At 44.4% G+C, this 22500-nt stretch overlaps 1 protein-coding gene and 1 pseudogene across 4 annotated transcripts in view; one reads left to right on the top strand and one right to left on the bottom strand.

Annotated features, from left to right (window-relative positions):
• Nucleotides 1-22500, top strand: part of slc8a4b (solute carrier family 8 member 4b) — a 204332-nt gene that overhangs the window by 31841 nt on the left and 149991 nt on the right. The gene's annotated exons all lie outside the window — the stretch shown is intronic.
• Nucleotides 6483-9163, bottom strand: LOC139062743 (uncharacterized; annotated as a pseudogene).

The following is a 22500-nucleotide window of genomic DNA, read 5'->3' as shown; positions in this document are numbered from 1 at the left end:
CCCCCCGTCCCATAGAGCTCAACGCAACACCGGTCAGCACTAGCCAATAATGTTAGAGTACCGCTTACGTACAGACGTCAATCACAGAGCGTGCTCGAGCATTTAAGGACGTACCTCGGCTGATGCTGAGTTGGTGGCATTTCTCATGGACAAGTAAGTCTTTAAAATATAAAATATATGAAAACACAACTTAACATGGGCATAATAAATGTAAAACAATGTGTTTTAGCTCTAGAGGAGCGCGATCATGAATGAGAGGCTTTGCTTTCGGCCGTACATACAGAAGTAAAGCAACGTCTTGGTGTTATACGTTAGTCAGCCACTAGATGGTGCCATCACATAAAGAAATAATCCAGACATCTACTTTAGCGTTCATGGACACGCCCATCTTGACCAAGCCCCCACAATGCGGCTGAAAAATTGAAGCAAACGCGGAAATGAAATAAATTGCAGTTCCACCCTCATCCACTAGGGGCTGGTGTCAGAAGCGAGCAAATCCTCATTGACTCCCATGTTAAAAATACCAATTTCACAGCAGAAATAAACATGTTTACAGCCTGGTACCAGAACATGTTTTTGGTTTAAATGGTCTAGTTTACACTCACGACAACTCTGAGGGGGGTGAATGTTTTTCTCACTCTTCTGTTTAAGTGTATTAAAAGCCTAAAATTCTGTATAATTAATGAGCATCAGACCCACGTGACCACAGAGCTAGCTCCGGGGAAAGGCCTCAGTAGAGCCTCGGCCTGGCCTGGAAACTGTTACGGGATTTTGAGTCTCTCAACTTTGACCATTAGTTGTAGTGTTTGTGCGTTCTTTTTGGATATTTTTTGTGCAATTGTTGGACAAAATGACTTGCTGTGGCATTAATTGCACTAATAGAGCGTCCAAGGAGTCTCCACTTCATTTTTTTCGGTAAGTAAAATTATATTTATGTATTTTAGGTCACTGCCGCTCTTGCACTAGCTGAGCTTAGATTTTAACATGTACTGTTTAACCATGAAATTTAAATTTAATAGGGTAAAACCCAGTGCATTTAACATAATGCTGCAGTTGGGTTGAAATATAACATGTTGGTGGAGCTGGGTTCCCACTATCGGCTTGTGGAGCTCTCGGGAGACCGATGTTTTCCACCCGTTCTCCCCTCCCCGCAGCTCGGCGCATCTGTCTGATCGCGGCTTCTGTGTGCTGCGCAGGCTGATGGCTTGTGGAGTTCTCGGACGGAAACCTTTCCACCCAGTTCTCCCCAGCGGCAGCTCTGCGCATCTCAGATCGCAGCGGCTTCTGTCTGCTGCACGGGCTGCCGGCTTGCGGAGCTCTCGGGAGACCTCTGTGTTCCACCCGGTTTTACCCAGCGGTCAGCCCGGCTGACACTCAGAAGCTCTGGTGTTGGGCACAGTTAACTCCGGTTGTAGCTAGGTTGCTACCTCCATTAGCTTAGCTCCCACCTCCGCGTTAGCTTTGGGTTAGCTTCAGGTTAGCTTGTAGCTAGTTCGACCGGGTGTCGTCAGTTGATCCCAGCCTTACAGCCCCACCCTCAGCTCCACCTTTCTTCCCTTTTGTGGAATTGTCTGGTCTTGACGGAACCTGTGACACGGTCAAAATGGCGGTGGTGGCCACCTCCCATTTTTCTTCAAAAACGTGTTATTGGAGTGTATGGAAACCCATTGTCCGATATTTATATGTCGATGATCTTGACGCGATGGGGAAGGCTGTTGCTTTAGTGTCCAGGAAACAGCAGACAACGTCTAGTACGACGAGTAGAAGCTAACTGTTAGCATTAGCAACTCCACCACACAGAAAAACCCCTCCAGGTTCGTGTTGTTTGTGGAGATAAAACATCCACGTTCCAAGTCAGTGGTAGAGTTTCGGTGTTGTTGTCCAGTCTGAGGCAAATTGTCAGGAAATACGATTCCAAATCCTGCAAAGTTGTGCCACTCTCTGATGCAGCAGACTTGTCCGTGCTGATCCAAGTGCTTCTGGGCTTTTTTTGCCCCGAGTATCTGTTGCGAGGCATTGATTCCTACCAGAAACAAATGCAAAAGCACTGATTTAACAAGTCTCCCACTCTGCCTCCAATAGAGTTGCAACAAACGATTATTTGGATCACAGATGAATCAGATGGGGTCTCGACTCGATTCATCGGATTAAAACGGGAACATTTAAATCAAATCAAACTTTATTTATAGGGCGCTTTTCATACAAAAAATGTAACTGAAAGTGCTTTACAGATCAAAAAGACCCCACAGATCCCACAAATGTCAAATTACTTAATTAAAACTACAACGGAAACATTATTTTCTCTCCTTTTACTTTATCTAACAACAAAACATGATTAGAAAACAGCTCAACAGCATGCAAAACAACATGCAACCATCTAAATATATCCATAATCAAAGTATGATCAGTTAAAGGTCTTGTATTTCATTAACACATTCAGTAGTAAGCTACTGGAAATGCTCATAACATAAAATTTCTACTGTTAAAAATGTAACCATGCCATATTTATTAGGTACGGTATTGTGCCATATTTATTATGAACGGTTTGACAATAATCCAGTTTAAATTATATTAATAGACAGACAAGTTTGTGAATAACATGCTACAGTGGCTTGCCATAATCCTGCTGCAGTGTTGAGCAGACTTGAACCTAACAGCAGTTCTGCTCCGTAGCGCTGCAGTCAGCTAAGAATAAACAGGAGGTGATGTCTTTTCTTCCGCTTGTAGAGCCTGCTACCAGCTAGCATTAGCTAGTCTGCCCGTGGTTGTGCTTTTGATCCCAAGTAAGCAACTTACTGTTCTAGGTGTGTCGTTCCTCGTCTAAATACCAGATTTCTCTCATTCTGATCTGCCTCGGTTAGCTCTGTTGCCTCCTACACATGAGCTGCGCACATTGACTGTTAAATGAAGGTTGTGCAACACGGAAAAAAGTTGCACAACACAACGAATCGATGACGAAATGCGTTACCAACGCATTTGGCAGAGATTCATTCTTTAGCACAAAAGATGGATGCCATCAAGGAGAGAGTGGACGAATCAGCACGGATTGGGATAGATTAATGTCCATTATTGGTATTCTGAGAGGTTGAGGACCAACAAGCTGTAAGACAAAGGAAATTATCTCTGTCTGGCCCCAAAACAATTTCTAATCGAAATCTGGCGTCCTTGAGCCAGCAAGGCTGCAACGAAAACTCCCCCCTCAGAAGATATGTGGAATGTGCCGTCGCTATGGCAACTCAACTCTGCCTCTTTTCCAAGCCTGGGCGGGACTGCGGGAAGGCCACCGAAGCATCCAGGGTCACTGCAACCCTCCAACCCTCAATGCTCCTCACCCATCCACACTGAGGTGACATGTGCTGCTTATCGTGGCTGCAGGAACTGAAGTGGGGATAGTCCCAACCCACCACCCCACCTACTGGATGCTTATATTGTGTTGTCTGAAGTCTGTTGCATATCTGTCTGAGGTGTTTTTTTTTTTTTGCAGAGCAAAGCTGCCCTCCTGGTGGAGGGTAACTCTGAAGTGCCTTTTTTTCCCTCCACCTGAACCAATCCTCATGTAACCCTCTTATCTCTATTACGGTAGCGCGACTCAGGGTTGCGAATGACCACAGTCACCAATTCTTGTCACATGTCTTGCCCATGAATGTCTGATCTCTGAATTGTGTGTACTGAAACTCTAATTTCCCTCTGGGATTAATAAAGTATCTTTGATTGATTGATTTTGTCATCGATTTTTAACTTTTTCTCGATTTACTTTTGCAGCCGTAGCCTCCAACTACAAAAGTTATCTCTGGATTTTTGGGCTCCATCAAATCACAAAACTTCATTCGTGATATATATTTTTAAAAGTATATTCATTCAATTAATAAATTTAAAGTATGTAATGCAAAGTAAACATGAGTCATTAAACAATCCAGTGCTTTGGCATCACTTTTATTTTGAAGAGCCACAGAGCTGATTGGTGTGTGTTTATCTAATGAGGAAAAATAAATGCAGCCTGTTTCCAAACTCCAAGAAAATCATGATAACCAAAATAACCACGCCAACAATCTTTGTCATAATCAAGCAGCCCCGAGTCTCCAAAACGAGCTGAGTGTTTCACACATCTCTTTTTGGGATTGTTTAAAGGGACTTTACGGACTTTTGAATTTTTATGCTCGTGATTGCCCCCTCAGGCCAAAAGCGTAACGGCAGTTTCAATAGTAGGCTCGTGCACGAGGCGCGCATGCTGGATGTGCACACTCCTTAACGAAAATAACAGCTGAGACAGTCCCGTGTGTGTGTGTGTGTGTGTGTGTGTCCCCCGGAGGACAGACGAACACAGCAAATTAATAAAAATAATGTGCCTCTGTCTCTGCAGCCGCACTTTCTCGTTGGCCGGCCGAACGTGCAGTGTGTGTGTGTGTGTGTGTGTGTGTGTGTGTGTGTGGCCCGGAGGACAGAGGACAGGAGAACACGCAGCTAATTAATTAAATAATTTGGTTCTGTACCTTTCTCTTCAGCACAGCCGACAAAGGTTTAAGATGGGTCAGTCCTCCTGCGTGCTCAGATCATTCCCTTCCCTTGCTTGAAAAATTGTTCCAAAATGAAAGTTGAACCCACATCTTTTTTATCTGTGAATTCAATGCCGTTCGGCGAGTCTCAAATAAAAATTTGGGCATCTTACAGTAAAAAAATATACCATTAATGTAAAAAAGAAACTCTAAATGAACTATGTTCACATCCAGAATCAAACCCAGGTCTTCTGCACGAGAGTCTGACGTCTTACTAGGCGAGCTAAAACACCAGTGACGTCATTTGTATCTGTATTATTTATATCCTTGATGACAGCTGAAACAACGTTCAAAGAACGGTTCGGAGTGAAAATGGCTATTTTGTTGCTAATTTGCAGGAAATATCTAGAAGAAAGTTCTACAGAAAGTAGCTAAGGGTCCTCAGAAATGTAGCTAGCTTTGTCACTAGGCGTTAGGAACAGCGACAAAGTGGCACTGCCTCTCTCTCTGCTGCTAAAGCTACGGATAGCAAATGCTACGGGCGATGCCTGAGCGTGAACGCGCATGAAGCAGCCTGCTCGACCCGAGCATCTCTCTTTTTCTGTGATTTTACAGAAAAACAGGCAATCACAGTAAAAATGCCAGGGCTCATTCTACAGGACCAGGGCATTGCAGGAGAACGTATGAAGAAGACATTTATTATTTCTATACATGTTTTGGCTGTCAGACTTCCATAATGCCCCTTTAATCACCGTCCACATAATTTAAGGAGGTTGGAGCGCTGCAACGTTTGGGTCAACATGGAGGCAGGTGTGTACCAAGATTCAACCCGTGATCTGAGTGCATAAGCTGTCTCCCTACACTGTGATCCTCCACAGAAACCCAGAACACAGAAGAAAGAGGACCAAACATTTACTGGAAGACGCTTTTTGGTGTGTTTCCTACCCTGTAAATAAGCACAAAACACGTTGCCTTCCAGTGAGAGCAGATGGGAGCTCAAACGTTATCAGAGCATATATTACGTCATTCATGTGTGATTTCCTGGAGATTACTGTATAAGGGCAGCTGTTACTCTGAGAGGAGTTGTAAACATGGCGTCATTCACGCCGGCAGAAATAGACGTGAAATGTAAGCAACACTGCATCAGGTATTTGCACGTGAAGAAAGTGCATTTAAATATTTCATTGTGCTCACAAACCTCTTAGCCTACAGGCGGCGAAAACGTTCTTTCTTGTTCAAAATAAGTCTGCCTGAGTGCGTCCAATTATTAATCCCCAAATAAAGTGTCAGCGTGTGACGGGCTGGGAGTAAGAAGGTCAAAATATGTGACAAATCACCCAAAAACGGGCGAGATTAAACCCGAGTCACAAATTAACCAACAGATTATTATAAATGTTATTATCTTACAGACATGTACACAAATATGGAATCCCTAAACAAAAATGTAGAAGAAACATTTGCAAACAGCCCTGAAAGTCATTTTAGGAGAATGTCCTCTCTTTATGAATAACATTTAACGAAAAGGATATTTTCAAATGTCTTCTGTTGTTCAGCTAATAAAACAAAACCAGTGCCGAGCGAACCTGGATGTGTGTTTGGTCTGTGTTGTAATAAATAAGCTGGAAGCTGGGATTCAGTTTTGCAGATTGCATCAAACTGGAAGATATTTAATCTAAAGTGCTCCTGGGGTGGGGTGTGTGAGTGTGTGTGTGTGGGGGGGGGAAGCTGCATTGTCTTTGGAGGGATTAGAGATTAGTGCAAAATCCATACCAAGTCCAAATCAGTGTTATGGTGAAACATCATTTATGTTTTTCTGCTGTTTCATATCATCAACGTACAAAAGCTTTTGGTTGTGACCTTTGGACATTTGCCTGGTGCACTGGTATTTGGCTTATCTTTTTGTTTGATTTGCCGTTTTTGAGGCAGGAGGACATTAAAGTGAAAAGTACTCTCAACACCTGCAGGTGAATCATCGACGCAAGCCCTGAATCAATTTTCTCTTCTGTCAGAAACTCCTGAATAAATTGTGCTGTGTCTGAAGTCCGTGAAGGGAACTTTTAGTCTTTTGCTGAGCGTGAGGGTGCTGCTGGTGTGTTTGGTGCTCAAGGCAGCATCAGCCTTCCTAAATGAACCCTGGCAGATTAAAATGCAGTGTACATGACTTGTAAGTCGCTGACATCTTAAAATCCTGCAGACAAATATGTTTACACTGGTTGTTTCAATCTCATTCCAAACTTTTGGCATTCTGCATTTGGATGGTCTGTTATCAAACGGAAATGATTCAGCAGAAAGCACAACAGAGGGTGATGGGAGCTGTCCACTGTCAGAGATAAAGCTCCTGGCTGTTTCTAAGTCAACGCTATGACTTGTACAAAGATCTGTCATCTGCTGACTCGCCTAAATGCTGGTGCTCAGTGCTTATGTGTGCACAAGACACTAAATAGCCACTGCAGACAGAAAAGTTCTCTGACAAAGTGTTTCGTAGAAATACACTCTACCATACCATGCAATACTATATATAACACACCACATTACACCACACAATTCCATACCATACAACACCACATCATACCATACAACACCACACCACACCATACAACACCACACCACACCACACCTTACCTTACCTTACCTCACCTCACCTCACCATAACATACCATACCATACAACACCACACCACACCATACAACACCACACCACACCACACCATACAACACCACACCACACCACACCTTACCTTACCTTACCTCACCTCACCTCACCTCACCATAACATACCATACCATACAACACCACACCACACCATACAACACCAAACCACACCATACAACACCACACCACACCACACCTTACCTTACCTTACCTCACCTCACCATAACATACCATACCATACAACACCACACCACACCATACAACACCAAACCACACCATACAACACCACACCACACCACACCTTACCTTACCTTACCTCACCTCACCATAACATACCATACCATACAACACCACACCACACCATACAACACCACACCACACCATACAACACCACACCACACCACACCATACAACACCACACCACACCATACAACACCACACCACACCACACCATACAACACCACACCACACCATACAACACCACACCACACCATTCAACACCACACCACACCATACAACACCACACCACACCATACAACACCACACCACACCACACCTTACCTTACCTCACCTCACCTCACCTCACCATAACATACCATACCATACAACACCACACCACACCATACAACACCACACCACACCACACCATACAACACCACACCACACCACACCATACAACACCACACCACACCATACAACACCACACCACACCACACCACACCACACCATACAACACCACACCACACCATACAACACCACACCACACCACACCATACAACACCACACCACACCACACCATACAACACCACACCACACCACACCTTACCTTACCTCACCTCACCTCACCTCACCATAACATACCATACCATACAACACCACACCACACCATACAACACCACACCACACCATACAACACCACACCACACCATACAACACCACACCACACCATACAACACCATACACACATACCATACCATAACACACCACTCCACACCATACCAACCACACCACAGCACATCATACCATACCATACAATACCATACTATGCAATACCATATATAACACACCACATTACACCATACAATACCACACCACACCACTCCATACCATACCATACCACACCACACCATACAACACCACACCACACCACTCCATACCATACCATACCATACCATACAATACCATACTATGCAATACCATATTTAACACACCACATTACACCATACAATACCACACCACACCACTCCATACCATACCACACCATACCACACCACACCACACCACACCACACCACTCCATACCATACCATACAATACCATACTATGCAATACCATATATAACACACCACATTACACCATACAATACCACACCACACCACTCCATACCATACCACACCATACAACACCACACCACACCACTCCATACCATACCATACTATGCAATACCATATATAACACACCACATTACACCATATAATACCACACAACACAACACCACACCATACCACACCACACCACACCGCACCATACCGTACAACACCACACCATACCATACCATACCCTACCACACCACACCATACAACACCACACCATAAAACACCACACCACACCATACCGTACAACACCACACCATAACATACCATACCCTACCACACCACACCATACCACACCACACCACACCACACTACACAACACCACACCATACCGTACAACACCACACCACACCATACCGTACAACACCACACCATACCATACCATACCCTACCACACCACACCATACAACACCACACCAAACCACACCACATCACTCCATTCAACAGCACACCACTTTACAATTATAACAAATAAAAGCTTGAAATATCGGGCTCTGCATGGAATGAGTCTATCTCATATATCAGTTTCATCTTTTAAGTAGAATCACTGACATAAAGAAACTTGAGCATCATGTTCTCATTTTTCTGAGTTTTACCTGTTTGAAGAGGACTATTTGAATAATAGGACATAAAGAATTACAGTAGTAAATTATATTGACAGTAACTACATTTACATGGGCAAAAGTTATCAAAATGAATGCCCTATCAGATATAAAATTATTCATGTAAACATGTCAGTCAGAATATTCTTATCCGACATGGCCCGATCGCAATGAAATTCCATTCCGATTGAGAGAGGTGGTTTTGTCCGATCGTCATTCCAATTGGCATCCACCCACACATCCATTTGGATTCCTGGAGTATAAAAATGCCCTCTGCGCATGTGTGCAACTTCGGCATGACGTCTTTCCACCTTTACAGCTGCTCAGGACAAGTTGAAAACATTGGCAGGAGGTAAACAGAAATTAAGTAAGTCAGATTCAATGAAGGCATGGTGTGCTTGCACCTCCAACAATACGGGTTTGGTTATTATGGTTACAGACCTTTCCCACTCTTTGTGAGGGAGACGCTGTTTTATGTTCCAGGTCTGAAAAAAACTACTGAAATTACCCCAAAGTTAAAAACACTACTTCAGAAAGTTTTAGGTTTCTCAACTATTTCAACTCTTAAATCCAATATGGCTGCCTTTCACATAAAAACGAATGAACCACAGAAAGAAATTAATATCCAGTTTAATTGTGTTTCATTAATTTAGTCAGATACACATAATCTTATGGCCTAGTTTGACTAAGTCAACTCTAAATCTACATTTCATGCTATTGACTTTTGCCAGTACTCGTTACCCTGGTTACAATAAATTCCTCTGACATTCTGACCTTCCACTGTAAAATGATTAAATTGGCTATCATTCCTAGATCTGCAAAAATGTGGAGAAAACCTGTAAATCAAAGTATATGTGTCAGTTTTCCTAAATATTAGTATATGTATGCTAATACTGCCAAACCTCGATACAGAGAAAAATAATCGTCCAAGGTGAGCTGGTACTATATGATCTCTGGGAAAACACTGACAATATTTTCCTCAAACTCCATTTCCATAAGTCAGGCTTTTGTTTTCTCTGCATTACATAAAAAGTACATTTCCTTCTGCTGAGAGCCCGCTGAGCAGGTCAGACAGCCAGATGGTGGCAAAGTCAAGCTCCCAGTGGTGCCCGGTGTCTGTGGACAGGATGAGTCATCTCCTCAGCCGACTTACACACCTCGAAAACGCTTTGGAGCCTGACTGTTTGGCCTGCTCGGGCGGTTATGAGTTTGTGAAGTATTGACTATGAACCTTTTGGCAATGCAGACAAACAGGCAGTCGGCTGCAACGGTGAGCCTCTCTGTCACTCAACTCAGTCATGTAGACCAGACTGTAACAGACTCAGAGGTGTGAATCTGAGGGGTTTTGGCGAATTTATCACATTTGGTCATTTCATTCTCCTTTGCTGCACAGCTGCATCTCTGCAGCTGCATCTAGAAGCAGTGTGATGTCTGTCTTTTTATTTCATTGACCTTTTTGGAGGCTCTTTCATAAAGCATCGCTGCTTCAAAATGGATCCTTGTTCTTCTCATTTTGAGTGTGAGACAGCCTGAGACAGGAGCAGTGAGAGGGAACGCATACATGTTTGACTTAAGAGCTGAATGTGGGTGTTTGTTATTGTCTTTTTCACCACTTTTTTACTAGTTTAATGAGTTAAATTATATTGTGGCGGCCCTGCCACTGATAGGCCGGCAAGGCCGCATTGCACTCTGGGGGGACGGTAAATTGTTTTTTTTTTATTCAGTTTGTGGTGTTCTGAGGGTTATATTGTTCGGGGTTATGTTAGCGTTGTTTGTTTCAGTTCGGTGTTCATGCTGTGTTGTTCTTATCCGGTGCCTGTTGGCACCGTGAGTTCAATGTATGTGTGGGGGATGAAAAGGGGAGCCATCCGGCTATTAAAGGTGTTCTATGTCTGCTACCTGTAGAGGGCGGCGTAGACCGCTACATTGGTGTCAGAAGTGGGATTACTGCTGTCAAGAAAGACAGAAAAGATGCCTTTTACATCAAAACTGCTTGAGAAAGTCGTTTATCAGCAGCTGGTCTCACATTTAGCTGACTCTGATCTATTTGAGGTTTTTCAATCAGGGTTCAGGTCTGGCCATAGCACAGAGTCAGCTCTACTGAGGGTCTTAAATGATATCTATCTATCACTAAATCAGGGTACATCTGTGGTGCTTCTGTTGTTACACCTGACAGCTGCCTTCGACACAGTCGACCACGCGATTCTACTCGATCGCTTGGAACGATGGGTTGGGATCAAAGGGTCTGCTCTGGATTGGTTTAGATCATGTCTCCACAACAGGACATTCTGCGTTAAACTGGGTGATGTTTTTTCTTCGTGGGAGGGGCTCCGCTGGGGGGTCCCGCAGGGGTCGATCCTTGGTCCTCTTTTGTTTGCCATTTATCTGCTACCTCTGGGGTCAATCTTTCGTAAACATGGCCTATCATTCCATCTCTATGCTGACGATTGCCAGATTTACTCTCCATTGTGTCAGGAAAGGTCACTCCATCCAGTCCTTTGTGTCCTGTCGTAACGAGGTGAAGTTTTGGCTAATGGCCAACGTTCTACATCTGAATGAGGGAAAGACAGAGCTCAATGTTTTTCACCCCAACAGCAGGAATGTGGATCGTTATGTTGATCTTGGCCCCCTTTCTCCATACTCAAAACCAGTTGTTACCAGTTTGGGGGTGAAACTTGATGCTGGACTTAAATTTGATGCTCACATCAATTCTGTGATCCGGTCCAGTTTCTTTCAGTTTCTTTCACCTGAGACGCCTTGCAAAAATCAAGCATATGCTGTCGAGAGCCCACCTGGAGCGGGTACTACATGCCTTTGTTATTTCTAGGCTTGATTACTGCAACTCTCTCTACGCAGGGTTGTGTCAGTCATCACTGCGTCGCCTACAGGTTGTGCAGAACAGCGCCGCCAGGTTCCTGACTGGGACCAGGAAACGGGACCACATCAGTCCGGTTCTGGCCTCCCTGCACTGGCTTCCGGTTTGCTATCGCTGACAATTCAAAATCCTCGTCTTTGTTTATAATTTCTTCCAGGGTGGTGGTCCCCTCTATCTAGCCACACTCCTGAACAGACATTCCCCATCACGCACTCTGCGCTCCTCTGACCAAGGCCTGCTCGCTGTCCCTCGTTCTAGGTGTCGTACTCGTGGGGACCGGGCTTTCTCAGTCCTAGCACCGTCACTCTGGAACCAGATGCCACCCTCAGTTAGGCTGTCCCAAACTCTGCCAGTCTTTAATAGTGGCCTAAAAACACACCTCCTCCACTTGGCGTTTCCAGAACATGTTTGATTTTGGCCCTCTTTTATGTTGAATTTATTTCACAGTTTTCACTGGTTCACTCAACCCATTGTTTTACACATTTGTCCTGTACCAGAATGTTTCACCTATTTTGTATTTTGTAATTTGAATTGCTTTTATTTTTGATTTATTCAATATATTTACCTTCTACTGAACCATGTTCAGCGCTTTGGGCTTCCTGACAGGGTTGCGGAAGGTGCTTTATAAATAAAGTTTGATTGATTGATTGATTGATTGATTCTATTAAATGGGATGCCCTGGGGATGGCTCCTCTTGGTCCCAGGTGTTTCCGTCTCAGCTGCTGATTTCTTCGGTCCCGTGACAAAAAGCTCAAGAACTTTGTCAATAAATGTTTGCAAGTTTTCTAAATTTTCTCCAATTACCTCCAGGTTGAGTGAGTTACCCGATTTATTTATTTTTTTGCGTTGTCAGTGAATAATTGTTTGTGGAAGTTGGTTAACGAGCTGCCATCTGCTTGAAACGCTGCCGTGTGTCCGGCAATCAGCCGTCAGCGCATGCTCAGTCCTCAGTCCTACTGGTGCTATTGTTGTTCTGATGCTACTTCCAGCAGGATAGTGCACCGTGTCACAAAGCTCATGAGTTCACTGAACTCCAGTGACTCCCAGAGTCACCAGGTCTCAGTCCAGTCCTGAACCTTTGGGATGTGATTGAATGGAGAATCTCATCATGAATAGAGCTGATGATGATGTCTTATCAGTATGGAGCAGAACCTCTGAGGAACGTCTCTATGACATAAAAGATTAAAGCTGTTCTGAAGCTAAAACAAACTTTACCTAACAAAGTGACCAATTCATGTTGTAGAGGTTTTCCAAAACAGCAAAACCTTCCAGATTTATAACTGTAAGAACAATGGCATAAAAAACTACATGACTCATAGCGGAGTGTTGGGAATGAACAGAAGACTGAAGAGTTTTCACTGATAGATGATGATTATAAACCAGGAAGAGGAAAATATAACAAGGAAAGAAACCATTCTTCACTAAGAACGGGGTTATTTGTAAAAACGGAGCCTTGCAGAGCGTCCTATTAGGCTAAAAGACAAGAAACTGGGTAGAAATGAGAAGTAATGGATGCAGAATGAGCGCATCTGAGATTAAAGATACCATCTTTGAGCAGCAAGTCGAGTTATCATGTCTTTGTCCGGTTAGCATTCAGCTCCAGCACTTAGTTTTTATCAGAGTATGAGGGAAGGGTTCTAATCTAATCTGGGACTCAGATTTACATCAGCAAAATAAAGAGAATTGTCTCAGGTTCACCTCAGAGGATAGTTCCACAGACAGTAGTCTCTTGAATAAATATTTCAAACTGTGGCTTGTTTGTATTTACTTGGTGTAACCGCCTCTTTTCCTGCAGGTGGGTTGGTATAAACATGTCTGACTGGTTGCTGGGGGTTGATCTGTGCATTTATTCTGTCTGATTGTTTTTTCCTCTCAGACTGACCCCGTGGTGTTCAGATCTGGGCTCTGTGGGAGCTAAACTGTTACTTAGCTGCTTGGTTTCTGGCTACATCTGTCTTTTTCATGGTAGTCTTTCTGAACTTTGATGGAAAATATCACACAGAAAGATGGTGTAAAATAAACCTGGGTGCACTCACTTTTGCACTCTTCACATCTTAAATTTTCTGCAAACAGACAAATGTAAATAAGCAAGGATCAGCTGAAAAACACCACCAGACAGCCTGATGCTTTACCTAATTATGATCTGTCACCAATTGCAGGAAAAGCCAGTGGATTTTCAAGGCCTCTGTCCGGGAGAGAGGTTCAGATATCTTTTTTGTGCTGGAAATGTGCATGCTGAATGCGGTATTTACCGCCTTTTACAGGTTGTACCTTTTGAGGCCTGGTGTGAGAAAATAGATGAAGTGGTGGTTCGTATCACTTCACTTTTTTGTACCAGCCACTGCTGGAAAGACATTCTGACAGTGTGAAAAAATCTGGAATTCTAAGCCCCGCCTCAGGAGGAGGAGGAGGAGGAGCGGCAGTCACATCATCAAACTACGAATGCGAGACTGCTATGAGAAAGATTAATCCTCATTTCTATCTCATTTTCAGAACCCCCTATCCCACTCTCAAATATCAGATTGGTGGTGAAACAGAATTTAGATTTGCAGCGCCTTTGGCGTACATGCTAGGTTTTAATGTGGAGGAGTGGCTGACACCTGAAGTGTCATCCAGCAATAAAGCAGTCAAATCAGCCCCCCCCCCCCCCCCCCCCTCGATTTAACCGGCGGTCTATATCAGTTTTATTGTTATTCAGACATAGTGACCGAGCAGTTGGTGGGTGATGTGTATGCCCCGTTATTACGTACGGTGAAAGTTGAAGGTACCTTTGGGGACACGATCACGCATGTGTTTAACCATGTGGATTACATCCCCGTGTCTACGAATCATATAGCAAACATTCATATTGAAATAAAATCTGATCAGAATGAGCCGACTCATTTCTCATACGGAAAAACAACGGTGAGGCTTCATTTCAGGCCCGCTCACTCCTATCAGAGAAATGCAATAATATAACGTGCGTGAAGCGGGGTGAGAGGGTCAGTTACACTCTTTTACTCAGCGCAGCATAAATCTTGCAAACGAAAAAAGATTTATAACCTTCAGAGAAATTACCCCACCGATGTATTAATTATTACGTAACTCAGGCCGGTCATGGTCTCCCGGGTTTTAGCGGCGTTCCTTATTTATACGGGTGCGGCTTTGGCTCGATATTTTCAACACTCTTCACATTTATATCAACTTTTGTTAAAAAAGGATTTGCTTTGGTGAAGCCGCATCTCAAAAAGGCTGCGACCGGGATCGCGTCAGATGTGTTGACGCGAGCCGTCAGCAAAATCACTGAGCCTAACGACCAGGAGGGGCCAGGGCTCATGGTTCTGTCAAGGCGAGTCCGGAAAAGACCCCCTGGCAGGCGTGAAAAGGGATCTACATCACGAAACGATTGGCGCTTAAAAGCCGCAGTTACAAAACGCAAGCAAAAGAGGAAGAAGTGTCAACAGCCAGGCTCCGACATTTTCTAATCGTGTCACTGCTTCACAGTAAATCATCAGAATGCACACTGAGCGAATTGGACCTCTTCACCGTGCCCATGACGCAACTGGCTATCGAAGATAAGATCTACAGTGAAATTTTACCCATAGCAGCGCTGACGGATAACGGACCTGTAGAATTTTTTGTCCCAGGGGATAGCGGAAAAAATTTAGATATAAACGACACGCTGCTGTTTTTACGTGTGAAAATCACCAATGATGATGGAACTCCCCTGGTTGATGGAGCGGCCACTGCTCTGATTAATCATCCTATAAACAATTTTCTCACAATGCAACGTGATCCTCGGCGAACGCCTGATTTCTCAATCCAGCGCGACGCATCCCTACTGCGCAATTATTGAAACTCTGCTGATCTATTCTGAAGAATGTTTGAAATCTCAGTTCAGCGCTGGCTTATTTTTCAAAGACACAGCAGGCGCGCATGATTCCATTGTTATAAATAATGGGCCCAATAGAGGTCTTAATCAGCGAGCGATTTTTACTGGAAACTCCAGAGAGGTGGACCTGATAGAGCCTCTCCATTCTGATATATTTTTCTGTGAAAGACTTCTTTTAAATGCGGTTGATCTCAGAATTAGGCTGAAAAGAGCCAGCGAGGCTTTCTGCCACGTGACTCCACCTATAAGCTGAAACTGCAGGGTGCTTCGCTTTATGTGAAAAAAGTTAATATTTCACCCGCCGTATGTTTGGGTCACAAATCTGCTTTATTAAAAGCAATCACCTTGTATCCCCTTTCACGTGTTACGGTCAAAACATCCATCCATCCATCCATCCATCCATTTTCATCCGCTTATCCGTAGTCGGGTCGTGGGGGCAGTAGCCTAAGGCAAGAGGCTCAGACTTCCCTCTCCCCAGCCACTTGGGCCAGCTCCTCCGGGGGAATCCCAAGGCGCTCCATGGCCGGGTGAGAGACATAGTCCCTCCACCGTGTCCTGGGTCTACCTATAGGTCTCCTTCCGGTTGGATGTGCCCGGAAAACCTCACCAGGGAGGCATCCAGGAGGCATCCTGACCAGATGCCCGGGCCACCTCAACTGGCTCCTCTCGATGTGGAGGAGCAGCGGGTCTACTCAGAGCCCCTCCCGGATAACCAAGCTACTCACCCTATCTCTAAGGGAGAGCCCAGCCACTCTTCAGAGAAAACTTATTTCGGCCGCTTGTATCCGTGATCTCGTTCTTTTGGTCATTACCCAAAGCTCATGACCATAGGTGAGGGTAGGAACGTAGATCGACCGGTAAATCGAGAGCTTCGCCTTCTGACTCAGCTCTCTCTTCACCATGACGGACAGGTACAACGCCCGCATCACTGCAGATGCAGCACCAATCCACCTATCGATCTCACGCTCCAGTTTTCCCTCAATCGTGAACAAGACCCCGAGATACTTAAACTCCTCCACTTGGGGCAGGACCTCATCCCTGACCCGAAGAAGGCATTCTACCCTTTTCCGAATCAAGACCATGGTCTAAGATTTAGAGGAGCTGATTCTCATCCCAGCTGCTTCACACTCGGCTGCGAACCGCTCCAGCGAAAGCTGAAGATCACATTCTGCTGAAGCCAACAGGACCACATCATCTGCAAAAAGCAGAGACCTGATCCTCAGGCCACCAAAACGGATTCCCTCCACACCTTGGCTGCGCCTAGAAATCCTGTCCATAAAGGTTATGAACAGAATCGGTGACAAAGGGCAGCCTTGGCGGAGTCCAACCCTCACTGGGAACGAGCTCGACTTACTGCCGGCAATGCGGACCAAGCTCTGACACCGGTCATACAGGGACCTAACAGACTATCAGAGGGCCTGGTACCCCATACCCTCGGAGTACCCCCCACAGGGCCCGCCAAGGGATGCGGTTAAACGCCTTCTCCAAATCCACAAACACATGTAGACTGGTTGGGCAAATTCCCACGCACCCTCCAGGATCCCCCTAAGGGTATAGAGCTGGTCCAGTGTTCCACGGCCAGGACGAAAACTACATTGCTCCTCCTGAATCTGAGTTCAATAATCCGACGGACCCTCCTCTCCAGAACCCCTGAACAGACCTTACCATGAAGGCTCGGGAGTGTGATCCCCCTGTAGTTGGAACACACCCTGTGGTCCCCCTTTTTGGGTACCAGATTGCGGAGGTTGCGGCGGAATGAGACCATTGGGGAGGAAGCAGTGAATCTCCCTTGTAGAGTCGTGCTGAAATGGATGAAGTAATGATCGGAAAGATGTGGCGGTGTGACAGAGATTGTGTCTATGGCACAGTTTCGGGTGAAAATGAGGTCAAGTGCTTTTCCAGCTTTGTGAGTTGGAGGACTTTGTACTAGTTTTAGATCAAATGATGACATCAGTGACAGGAAGCCTGATTAGCTGGGATTGTCCAGGTGAATATTCATGTCTCCAAGGACCATTGTGGGACAGTCGTGCTCAGGAATGGAGGAGAGCAGGGTGTCGAGTTCATCAAGAAAGTCTCCGAGTTGACCTGTTTGGCGATATATGACAACCAAAAATAATTTTTTCGGTACAGTTACCTGGATGGCATGGTATTCAAAGGAGTTGTATTTAGTGATGGGTAGCAACTGACTGTATATCCATTTGTTGGAAATTAAAATTGTAACTAAAATTGTAAAGGTGAGGTGGTTTGGGCATCTGGTCAGGATGCCTCCTGGACGCCTCCCTGGGGAGGTGTTTCGGGCATGTCCTGCCGGCAGGAGGCCCCCGGGTCGACCCAGGACACGTTGGAGAGGTTACATCTCCAATCTGGTCCGGGAACACCTTGGGGTCCTGCCGGAGGAGCTAGTGGAGGTGGCCGGGGAGAGGACAGTGTGGAGCTCCCTAGTTGGGATGCTGCCCCCGCGACCCGGACCCGGATAAGCGGAGGAAGACGACGACGAAATAGTAAAAAAATAAAAATACACCTCAGTTCCACATTCCAAGTTCTCAGACTCTGCGTAAAAAATAATTCAAGATGGCGACACCTAAAAAGGAGGAATGTCACGTCTTTTTACTTTTTGTAAACTTTTGTACTTTTAGACGTTTTTTCTAGTTCTTCTAAATGTTTAAGTGTCCTCGGGGAAGCTTTGGTGTTTGTTTCAAACTCTAAACAAAATTATCTGTACAGAGTACGGATTAGTCTATTTAAGTGGAAAGGCCTTTTTAATTAGCTGCTTGATTCCTCACGTTCCAGGTGAAAGAACCGTTAAAGCTCATATAGGACCATTTGTTTAAAAGCTACAGATGCTTAAGTGCATACCAGACAAATAATGATAATAATAATAATAATAATAATAATAATAAAAAAAAAACAGAAATATCTCAAAAATCAGTTAAAACAAGTAGAAGAAACTCAATTTTTGATCTAAAGGTGAACTGGACTGCTGGGTTTCATTAGAGTAAATCTAGGGCTCTAGGTGTCTCGGTCATGTGGTAATTAAAGAAAATAACACCCCTAGAACATTAAAATGGTCAAATGAAGTGGAAGAGCATGGTGCTATCCGCCTCTCTCGTGGCTGTTGAAGGTAATATTGGAGTTTAATGGAGGTGAGCCTGAAGTAGCTTGTATATTACATTTAATTCAACGTTTAGCCCCAGCTGGGCATTGTGATTGCTCTGAAGTAATTCTAGACAAAGACTGAGGCCTGATGGTTAATAAGGTTAGGCTGCAGCTGGAAGACTGTTTCCGTTTCAGAGAGATAGCCAGGTAAAGCAGAAAGAGGCGGAGACTAACTCTTCTTCTGCAGCCTCTGTTACAGTCTTCCCCCTCACAGAAGATGCTGCTGAATCAGATTAATGTGTCGTTTTTATGCACAGGATCAGTCTTCTCCACCAGATTCAGCTTTAGCCTGACAGCTATTGTTATTTCTGTTAAATTCTGACAGATGTTTTATTTTTAGTTGCAAAAGGAACAAGCATGAGTGACGACAATCAATCTCCATCTGCCGCCTCAGACGAAGGCTCTACAGAGGAAGGAGTGCGTGCTACCTTCAAAAACCTGATAAGAGAAACAGGAACGAAGCTGCCAGAGTGCCTCCTGACAAACGATTCAGGGAGCAGCAGTGGGACCTTCACACTCACCAGTTATTGCATCTGGATGCTTGCACTTTCTCAAATGTCATCGTTTAATTTTTCATTGGGCTTTAGATTTAATGTGGGGCTTGGGGTTGTGCACCAGAGACTGGTGTAGCTTACCTTTGGGAGCAGGAAAGGCGACAATGGAGGCAATTTGTCAGAAAGGAGAGGGAGAGAGCTGTGTAAGCCTCGGAGATGATGTCAGGATGTAAACAAAAATGAGTTCTTAACGGTAGAAAAGCATCTACTGGGTTTGCAAAGAACCTGTGTATGTGGTTTAGTAGTTCTTTCTTTGTTCAGATCTAAAATTTCCACTCGATCTTTTTAAGCTGGTGCCTGAGAATGGTTTTTGACTAATTAGACCAATTGGCTGGAGAGGATGAATTGACAAGGGCTGCATTCCATTCCTGTAGCTGCATGTGTACAAATGCTAAAGAGCAGACCTTCCGAAAGGGAATACAGCCATTGTGTGATTTTCCCACTGTTTTAAGTCAATGTCTGCCATGAATTAAACCTTACGTGTGTATTTGAACAACCTTAAATCAGAGATAAGCCAGATTGATAAGCTAATGGCTAGTCACAGCTAGACTAGTAATGAAGTGGATTTCTGCCATCTTAACTCATTCGCTGCTAGCGTTTCTCACCATTTTTAGTATTTTTTTAAGGGTCAAAGAACGTTGCGCGCTAGGATGATGTCAGCACCAAAACAACCAAAACAAAGTGGAGACTCACCTCTTACATCAGGAAGAATCCGCGCGTTTCGAGCTTTATCCGTTCTTTCATAATCCGTTGTTGAATTGTGATCGGCAGACGCTTTTCCGGTTATCAACCAATGATGGCTTCCACTTTTTTACAGCAGCGGCCCAAAACGATCTCCTAACACGTGGATGTTCTGCTTCCTGATCACGTGACATGTGACGTACGGATGAAGATTGGCTTTAGAGCTGAGATGTTTGTTCTCACGGTGCGGGGGCTCGTCCGACGGCCACACAGTAAAAAAAATGCAAACGATGACTTTTGTCGTCATTGGCAGTGAACGAGTTAATGTAACTAGAACATCAAAATGTTTTTAGTGCACGAGCCTTTAAATTATTTTCATATAATTGGAAGTGCCACAGGTTGATGCCAAAAGGTGCTGCACATATAAAACTAAACTAAAAGAGTTGGTTGCTGCATGGTGGCACAGTTGTTAGCGCTGTTGCCTCGCAGCAAGACGTTTGCTGCCTTTCTGCATGGAGATGCATGTTCTCCCATGCGTGCGTGGTTTTCCTCCGGGCACTCACAGATCACAACATGCCCTACAGGTTAATCAATTGCACGTCACTTTGGATAAAAGCATATGCCAAATTAATGAACATAAAATAAACAAAACCACGACGTCTAAGTAAATAACCATGTATGGTGGGATTGAACAGCATTTACATAAACCTGACATTTTTCTTAAAAGTTGCTTAAAGAGCAAGTCACCCCAAATAAACATTTTTTTGCTAATGAACGATATAAATGAACGTCTAATTGTGCTGTACACATGCGTAGTCCATAACTTGGCACTTTAGTGCATCTTAGTTAAAATTTAGATATTCTGCTTAAAACTGTCAGTGTTGCACCCTCTTCAGGTAAAAACTCTGCACTACATTTAAATTAGAATCTGCCATCGCTATTGGCTAAGAGGTACCCCATGACATTAGCTGGTACCAGTTGATGTCACAATGCCGTTGTGAGCCTGTGTGTGTGTGTGTGTGTGTGTGTTTGTTAGCTGCTTCGCCCTCTCGGTCTGCCAGGCAACAGCATTTGTTACGTTTTTCAAACAGGAAGTGGCAGTGGAGTTAGACTCTGGTAGGGGTGACTTGCTCTTTAAAGACAACAGTAAATCCCTTTGGAACCGCCCACCCTGTGACTAGCCGTTAGCTCATCAATCTTACTCAAACTCACAGAGCTATCAGCAAACAATGCAAATAAGAGATTATAACAGTTTCTAATTTCAAATTTGAAAGTTGGGGAAAATTGAAATGATTGAAAAGTCGTTATTTCATAAATTCTTAGATTCAGAATTGGTGTGTGTGTGTGTGTGTGTGTGTGTGTGTGTGTGTGTGTGTGTGTGTGTGTGTGTGTGTGTGCCGGTCTATACATCAAAGTGAGGACCAAAAACAAGTTTTTTACCTGCAAACTGAGGACATTTATCCTGGCCTGCCAGACTCCTCCTCTGTTTAATTCTGCACAGAGAATGATTCTGGGAACTCTCCCATGCAAATAACAGCACCCTCTAAGAATTCTAACTGAGCCAATCAGCACCGAGCAGCGTGCGTCACACACCGCGACGCTCAGTTTCTCATGAACAACGAAGATGGCGTTTGAAGTGGAGTTCGCCGCGGCTCTTTCCTCTTGGACACGTCTTTAAAACCACAACAACAAGAACCACAAGCATCTCTCTTCTAAAGAAAGATGCTTGTGCCGTCACCAGGCGCCATTTTTGACTACATCTAAAGACTACAGCGCCGCGCGTTACAGTCGGCAATTCCATATTTTATCTGATTGGTTATTTTTGAGCTGGCTAGTCCCGCCTCTCGTGTGCTGCTCAGAGCTGATTGGCTCGGTTAGAATTCTCAGGGGGTGTGGTTATTTGAATAGGAGAGTTATCTGCTGGTTAGTTTTAGAGGTATGGTGTAAATTCAGTTTAAGTTGAGGTTAGGGTTAGGAGTAGACTGGCTGTGGTTAGACTAAAGCCTGGTTCATGCTTCTCCGTCAGCTCCGCAAGGGACAGACAGGCACGGACTGACGGAAGCGTTTTGCTCTCATACTTCTCCGTCTCCTGGAGAGTGTAGCAAAGCAATTCCCCGGCAGGACAGCAGAGGGCGTAGCGCTGTTCTGTGGTATCCTGTCATGTATCGGTCCAAGATGATGTGTTTGTATTGTGTTTTTTTTTATTTAAGAGACTTTTTAACACAGACAAATTTGTCTCTCATCC

The sequence above is a fragment of the Nothobranchius furzeri genome, chromosome 14 (genome assembly GCF_043380555.1).
Source record: "Nothobranchius furzeri strain GRZ-AD chromosome 14, NfurGRZ-RIMD1, whole genome shotgun sequence".
Classification (NCBI taxonomy): Eukaryota; Metazoa; Chordata; class Actinopteri; order Cyprinodontiformes; family Nothobranchiidae; genus Nothobranchius; species Nothobranchius furzeri.
The sequence above is the reverse complement of the archived record's forward strand: the minus strand, read 5'-3'. Positions and strand labels throughout refer to the sequence as shown.